The 8640-nt window shown below is 36.3% G+C and overlaps 1 protein-coding gene across 1 annotated transcript in view; it reads left to right on the top strand.

Moving 5' to 3' along the window:
* The first annotated feature begins 2377 nt into the window (after nucleotides 1-2377).
* LOC123310381 (annexin B9) overlaps nucleotides 2378-8640 on the top strand; it is a 35445-nt gene continuing 29182 nt past the window's right edge. The window contains exon 1 of the mRNA XM_044893856.1: nucleotides 2378-2524. The gene's annotated coding sequence lies outside the window, so the exon portion shown is untranslated. The remainder of the gene's footprint in view (nucleotides 2525-8640) is intronic.

Raw genomic sequence — 8640 nt, 5'->3', positions numbered from 1 at the left:
AGAACTCAATTGACATGTTTTTCAGCATCTTGATGTTAAGTTATTGGTTGGGAAACTATTAATTGATAGAAGAAGAAGGTAATTGAAAAGCAATTGGTGGGTTTCAGCGTCTTCATTTTGAATGGTTGATTAATATTGAAGAAACATTTATTTTATTCCAGACTTATTCTTTGTTTTTGCCAAGCTTTTGAATAATAGATTTATTCTTCTTCGGGGTATTTCTGTAAATACCGATAAAAAATTTATTACAACCCAAAACATCAACGTCAATACGAATCAAAATTTTAAGCTCACTGAAAAAAATCTACAATTTTGATTTTGAGTGATAATGTACTAATTTTTCCTTTCTTTATTTCACCATTCTTCCGTCTACTGTCACATGATCTTGTGACAGGATGCAAAGTTTGTTTCAATTTGCTACTACTCCAATTATTCAACAATTAAAGAAATTTAGAATCCACTCAGATTATCAAAATTTACGAAATGAATCGAAGAAAACTGATAAACACGTGCACCCGTTTCCCTTATTCTACGACACAGAACACACCCATCTTGACTTACTTTATGTTCTACGACACTGACCTAATTCAATAGAGGACTTCCCTACATGTTTGCCAACCTAGAAAAAGGTCTAAAAGGTCTACCATCAGGGAATGATTGCTTTCTAACGAAACCTACTTCATTCTTTCCGCAATGATCAAATATATTTATGAAATTCTATCGAGCTTTCTAGAGTTTACTGTTAAAAAGAAAAAAAGATTTTCATAACCTCGATTGCTGATTGGTTGAAATTTATGTTGGTATCACTACTTCTTGTGACAATCGACATATTTCATTGGCAAATGTCATTTTTACTGATATATATAATATTAATATTGTCTGCTGTATAGCTTACAAAATACAAGAAAACAAGAATGCGTTCAAGCAAAGATTGTGCACATAACCAAAACTTTGCCCATAACCTAACAGATTACTTTTTTCTTCTTGACATTTGCCAACGAAACATGTCAATCGTCACAAGAAGTAGTAATACCAACATAAATTTCAACCAATCAGCAATCGAGGTTATGAAAATATTTTTTTCTTTTTAACAGTAAACTCTAGAAAGCTCGATAGAATTTCATAAATATATTTGATCATTGCGGAAAGAATGAAGTAGGTTTCGTTAGAAAGCAATCATTCCCTGATGGTAGACCTTTTAGACCTTTTTCTAGGTTGGCAAACATGTAGGGAAGTCCTCCATTCATAATATGGGAACAGCGATGCGGATGCGATTCTTAAATCCCCACTCCGAGGGCCGGCCGGCCGATCTTACGAGAAGCTTCGAAATCACCGTGCCCGTGCCCTTATAAATTCACTAGGAATTACGAATTTTTATGGTCAAAAAATCACTTAACTACTCTTATACGGTCGGAATACCCTTTTTCAAAAGTTTTCCAAATTTTTCTTCAAATGTTGGCTAATGAACTTCCTTATACAAGGTTGGCATAACTCTGGTATAAACGGTATATTTCTTGAACCTCTTAACCGCAACCTCATCCAAATTCCGTTTCCAAATAGAAACATATAAGTACCATGTATGGGCTCGTTGGAGCTCACGTAAAATGGAATACCACCATAATCGTTGTTTTTTTTGTGATCGCAAGAAAGACAAAAGTCTCTCGAAAGAAGTTCTCAAACCAATAACTCAAAAATAGGGCACGGAGGCCTAGTTGCAGGAACGTCCATTCAGACTTAATGCCTCATTAAAATTTAAAACTTTCATTTTTGGAGGGAATAATGGAGGATCACGATTTTAAAGAAACAATAAATTTTAACGGACTTTCCCGCAACTGAGCGTTTAACACGATAATTGATTACCGATTATTTAGTTTCAATTCTGATATATATCAGAATTGAAACTTTCAATAACCGTTTTGCATATTCCCTTTTTGTAATTTACCTTTTTCCTCACTATTATGTTTGTTCATTTTTGTTTCATTGACTAATTATAGAGGATATACGTACAATAAATTGATGTTCATTCATATTGATTATCAGAATTATATTAATCACGAATTGGTTTTTAAAGGGATGTCCTGAACCAGTAGTGCTCGTTGAGCACCACTTATGGTTCCTTTAGTAAAAATATATGCTAACCCCCAACCTTGAATTTTAGAAAAAAATTAATAGAGCACAAGAGGCCATGATGGCTCCTAATAATAACCAAACTAAAGGACACAGATAACTATAACCATTGTATAGGGACAACAATGTTGTTTTTGTACAATGCATGAATGCTACAGAGACTCATAACTATCTGAAATCCTCGAGTTCAAGGAATTTTAGCCGAACGATATGGCAACCCTGGTCAATGACCGGTTTGAAATAGAATAATTCTGGCGCAGCTATTCTACGTTTTGACGGCAAGCCCGAGAAATTAATAATCCCTATTTTTCTGTTGCTGGAATCGTCCTGTGGGTGTGTCTTCTACTGCCAACCCGATTTGAGTTCTTCTGTTTGTTCTTATTCGTACAATTTCAAGGTAAAATGAAGTTATCTAATAACCGCTTTCGATGCTATGCTATCTGCTAACCACATTTCTTGTTATCGGTTTCAATCATCCTGAAACAATATTTTCACGGTGCTGTGAGGGACTCATTTATGTTTAACTGAGAGTTTGCAATGAAAATTACCATTTTAATAAGGCGGAATGAAAGAATGAAATTGTTCACTTTAGGCCCGGTACTTTCACGTGCGAATAAATAAATTCATTCGCATTTATTAAGTCTTATTCGTAAGATTAGTAAAAATGCAGTCTTTTCACTTTCAGATAGTGTTATTCATCGAATAAATCTGTCATTGAAACTTAATTAGAAGAGTTTATTTGTCATAGATCGAATGTCGGTACGTCATTATTGGTTGAATAAAATTTATTCGAAGGTGAAAGTACCGGGCCTACGTCTTATTGGTATTGAAATTTCAACAAGACATTATCAAGCGAAATTTTGGCCCACTTTAAAATTTTTGTACATCTCTGTGATGTAAAAAACTGTAGGAACCGTTTTTAGAAGGGAATTCTTAAGGGTAAGGCAATTAGTGTGAAACCTCATCCGGTTTCATTCAATACTTTATACCTAATCAGTTTCAATAAAATTTGGACCTTTTTTATCCAAAATATTTTGACGAGAATATATATTTTATGTATCACCAGACTGTATAGGCTGACCAGATTTTCCCCAGTTCAATGATGAACGGACCTGGTGAATATAATATATACAAGGTGAGCCTTAAAATCGTAAAAATTTTTTAACAGTAGATTCTTGAGGTCAAAAAAATACTTTTTTCCTGTACCATTTTTTCCGATGCGGCCCTAATAAAAAGAAATCGCCATTTTAAGTTTTCATAATGAGCTGTGTGCCAGCCCTGGAAAAACAAAATTAGTTTCAGAATAAATAGCTCAATCTGTGACACTACACATCTGTGGATCTTTTGAAAATAGTTGCATTCTGTCGAAATACCCAATTTTTCGAATTTCACTGATGTTTAAAAAAAAAATTTAATTTGCTCGAAAACGGCGCATTTTATGGAAAAATATGAAGAATACTTTTATTTTGCAAAACGTTTCAAGAGTTGGGTTCTTTGAATTTCTGGTATTTTATGGTACATAATGCTCATAATGATAGGTCTGGAAGACGTGGGTGATATCCTGTCTTCGAAACAGATTCATCACATAAATGAAAAACTATATTCCGAAATTCATTTCATACGATAAAACCTTCTATGAGATAGACATAGAACTAAAAAGTAACATTTTTTTATAGTTTTTCAATAACCTGTATCTTTTAAACCGAGCCGATTAAAAAAAAATGGTAAGGGAAGAAAGAGTTTCTTTTGATCTGCAAGAATCTATTGTAAAAATATTTGTACGAGTCAAAGACTCACCCTGTATATGCTCTCAGGTACTCAGCTTCCTACTCCGTATGATGAGAGAAGGAAGAAATATAGTTTATTGAAAACAGCGAAACACATAATATAAAAGTTTATCACAACATAAAAACGAAAATATAGGTAATAATAGTGTGCACGTAGTGCATTACGTTGTGGAATGAGAACGGAGCTTTAGGCGTTGCTGGAGAAGCTTCTTCATCCCCGAAATTTGAATGTCTGAAATATTTGGTCAGGGTGGAAGATAATGCTGCTGCATTAACCATTTTTTTATGTTCGTCACTTGAGACATGCCTTAGGTGCAATAGGTATTCTCTTCTTTCTCCAAGTGCATTGCTGAATTGACCCAAACACTTCGTATATTGGACTTCAGAATCAAGTTATTCTTCAAGGAATGGAAATTCTTCAAAAAAATTATTATCCATCTCAAATATTTTTGAGAAGATTACAACGTTCAAATTCCTGCCGTACTTATTGAACGCCGAGACGTCCGATATTTATCTAGCGACGTTAGCACTCGGCTAAGGTACTAGAAATACTGAAAAATTCAAGATTTTGAAGAATATTTAGACGGATGTTTTCCAGTGATAGACTTCTTGAATGATTGACGGACTGTACGTCACAATGACGGACGTCTGTTCACCTTACACCGGAGTATTGTTGCATGGAATTCATGCCAAAAAATATCAATCGTCGAATCTTATATGGATTCTTCGATGAACCTTCTGTATTTGATACCGAATTTTCAGTTTTATCTTCTTGAAAAATTCTTTTTTAGCTCGTGTCCTCTACACTGAATAAAAGTCATAGGATTATTACCAAATTGTTTTTTTTGTGTCATTATTGGCCAATTTGTCAATTCCGATAAATAGAAGTTAATAATCTATATAGTAAATAATGAACATATGCCAAGTCTCTTATTAACACGTTGACTGCGATATCGGTCCCCGGGGACCGATACGAATCTCTTTTCTGGTGCGATTGAAGTGAGATCAAATATTTCCTCATGTGCTAACTCCATAACTTCCAGAACGCTCAAGATAGGATTGTATTACATGTAGCTAAAAAATTGTTGAAATCTTCACATTCTGGTTATAAATGAAATATCTCTTGTAGGTGTTTTAGAAATTTTAATCTAGATGGGACATCAAGTTGATGTTACCTGATGCGGCGCATAGCGTAGACTTCAAATTGATATAGTAAGCTAAAACTCTTCGAGTTTTAAGGTAACATTCGAAAAATCTAACACAATATGGCAGTGAAAAATATTTTAGATATCGGTCCCCAGCGACCTATACCGCACCAGAGCAGAGGAAAGCTCTGGTATCGGTCTCCGGGGACCGATACCGCACGGTAAACGAATCTTGAAAAATACATAACGCAGTCAACGTGTTGAAAGAAATAGTTTATGAGCTACTCAATTAATCGGAAAAATCAACCAGTTTAGCAATGCTTTACGATACTTTTCTTCGTTCTCACCAAAATAAACAATACACGTGTTTCGCTACCACAATACAATAGGATCTTCAGGTGTATGAGATCTAGGTTATATTTCATCCTGAACTCACAGTACGAATTGTTCTGGAAACACATTACACATACAGGGTGTTTCATCATAAACTGGACAAACATATATGGTCGGTAAATGGCACCGGAGAATTATTTTATGACATATACCCCATTTTCGACGAATAAGCGAGATATTCGAGGTGTTCAACGTCGTCGTTGAGCAATATTCTAATGAGTGTGGTCAGTAATGTATAAACCTCAAAGTAACGGTTTCTGGTCATATCTGAGTATTTTTGAGTGCTCAATTCAGAAAAGATGAAGAAATCCGAATTTTTTTCACAAAATGGTGGGAAACCTGCAATGTTCGTGATGTCTTTCTCGGTTGCCAAATTGAATTTCATTTTCTGTATCAAAGTATCAAAGAGTATCAGTTAATACTCTTTGGTAAAGCTGCATTCACAATCAATTCGCAAGCCGAAGTGCATTTCGGCACGGAAGTGGGCAAGAAATTTACCATTCGCAATAAACTGCGGACTAAATAATCTAATGAATTAAACATGTAACTGATCAAAACATAAGCATTAGTATCATCCATAGCCGGCACGCAATTATTTGCTGAAGTGATAGTTTGCAGCTTGCAAGAAATTTTGCCAATTTCCAATTCCGTGCAAGTCTTGAATTTCATTATGAATGGTAACAGAGAATTCCATCTGCTGAGTTCCATGCCGAAGTGCACTTCGGCCCGCGAATTGATTATGAATGCAGCCTCGGTTTCAACAGCTCATATTAAATAACACCAAACTGGTCCCACCAAATCAACAGCCATAACTTTCGAAGAGTGGATATTCGGTGTGACGACGCGACGTAAAAGCATGACCGGGCAGTCCCAATGACTTTTTTCTTTGGGTTGCTGAAATAGATTCATTTTTCATCACCCTTCACGACGCGATGAAGAAAACTCTTCCTTTACAGCCGTTTAAGTAATTTTTCGCTGGAGAAAAAACGACGTTCAACGTTCCTTTGGCTTAATTCATAAGATACCATGTTTTTGAATCATTCCCAACGCATGCAGTCGCTTGGAAATGACTTGGCGGGTAACTTCTAATGCTGAAGAAAGCTCGTATTGCATTTGGTACTCATCCTCATCGAGCAATACCTCCAATTCAGTGTTTTCGAAGGTTTTTGGCCTTCCTTGATGCGGACGGTCATCAAATCGAACTCACCATTTCTGAAGCGACGGAACCGTTGTTTCACTTACTTCGAGCAGCATCTCCGTAAACTTTTCGGAGCTCTCGTTTTCCTCGAATGAAAGAAGAAGATCAACACTTCCCATGGATGATGATTATTTGGCATAAAATCAGACATACTCACAATCAAAACAAACACTAATGTGTTAAGACACATTTTTTTGTACTACGTGTCTAAGCTTGGTTCATGATGTTTTGGACATGTCAAAATCGACCAGCACTTACTGCTGGAACCGTCTATTGCCAAATAGCGTGAATTTGAGGTGCCTACAGATTACTCTGACGGAACGTGGGACCACGTCATAAGGCTAGCCCACAGATTACAGAGCACATTGAGAGTAGCATAGCCTAGCGAAGCAAAGGAGAGCGATGGGCGCATATTGCACGTAGATGGTTGTTTCTGTGTCTTTTGGTTAGTTTCTTACAAAAAATATGGATCCAACCGTTCAGTTAAACCTACTTTTGGATTCGGAGTCAGATTATGAAATAGAAAATATTTTGTTTTCATATGGTTTGTCCCTCGGTTTGTCCAAAAGGCATAAAAAATAAATATTTAAATGTGATAATTTATGGAAAGGAAGCAACATTGAGGAATTTAATTTATTGAAAGAACTAAGTGATGATCAAATGAGAATGTATTTTCGAGTAACAGTTTGAAGAACTACATAAAATGATAAAAACTAAAATGCAAGGAACAGGTTGTAACGCACAGCAGCCTATCGAAACTGAAATAAAACTAGTAGTATGTTTATTGCTGGAGGGATGAACACTTTTATACAAAAATTATTTATTTTGATCATATCTAAAATTTCCAAAGTCGTTTGGAAGAGAAACCTCTTCAGAGGAAACTGTGCGCACTCCAACCGTCGCAGGGCAGACAGAGTACTCTGCTACTCATCAAAGATTATAGAGTTAGGTAACTCTATAATCTTTGTTACTCATAGAGTCTCTGTCTCTGTCTCTGCTATTACTACTTCCCTTAGGCCAGCTACGTCCAATATGCGGCCAATGCGGCGTTCTGTTTGATCGCATTCGTTACAAAATCCTCCACTTGGCTAGACTCTGCTGTACTGTTATGTGTTATGTGCTGGACTGCCCTCAATGTGCTATCATTAACATTGAATGCTAATCATTGAAAAATCTAACATAGGATTTTGCGAAGGAGCGTTCAAATTGTTCTGAAGTGACGTTGGACGCACAGATAACAGACGTGCATTTAAGATGTTTTTAGACATCTTACGTGCATTCCCGCGTCATGTCAGAACAATTTGAACGCTCCCTTGCAAAATAGTTTTTGAATCATGCGCATTATGACGTGGTTCCATATTGAGTCAGAGGAATCTGTAGGCACCTTTTGTGGCGAACATAATATGTAATTCAGTTGTTCGTTAGTAAGTTCAATCATGGATTTCCATTATGGGCCACATTAATTCAATTCAGATGATATACTACCTACTTGCATGTGATATTTCCACTACAATTGGAATGTATAAACAAGTTCGAGTGAAAGTTTTTGAAGGCATAATATTTGGACATCTGTACAAATAAGCATTTGTAAGGTTGGGGGTATGATATAACTTTGGCTTGGCGGCTTTCACACTCTTCTCCAGAGGAAAATTCACTTATTCCAGATATCAAAAGGATTAAGCTCTGGTGGAGCCCTTTCCAGGTTTTCGGGCTCGTGGTGGTGGTCGAGTTCGGGCCGCTCCTCGGCTCCTTGCTGTCGATTGGATTCCTGATCCACCCGCACTTCACATATACTTGCGTACAGTTGTCGCCGTTCCCAGCAGTACCGCCTTCTGTATGACTCTATAAATATTTTCGTCCAACTGAAGTTTCCTCAAGTTTTCTGGTAGTTTCTTTGGTATCAGGCCTGTAAATGAAATGACAATAGGGATGGTCTTGATCTCTTTTAACTTCCACTGTCTCCTGGTTTGTTCTTCTAGATCCTTGTATT

This window comes from Coccinella septempunctata, chromosome 1 (genome assembly GCF_907165205.1).
Source record: "Coccinella septempunctata chromosome 1, icCocSept1.1, whole genome shotgun sequence".
Classification (NCBI taxonomy): domain Eukaryota; kingdom Metazoa; phylum Arthropoda; class Insecta; order Coleoptera; family Coccinellidae; genus Coccinella; species Coccinella septempunctata.
The sequence above is the reverse complement of the archived record's forward strand: the minus strand, read 5'-3'. Positions and strand labels throughout refer to the sequence as shown.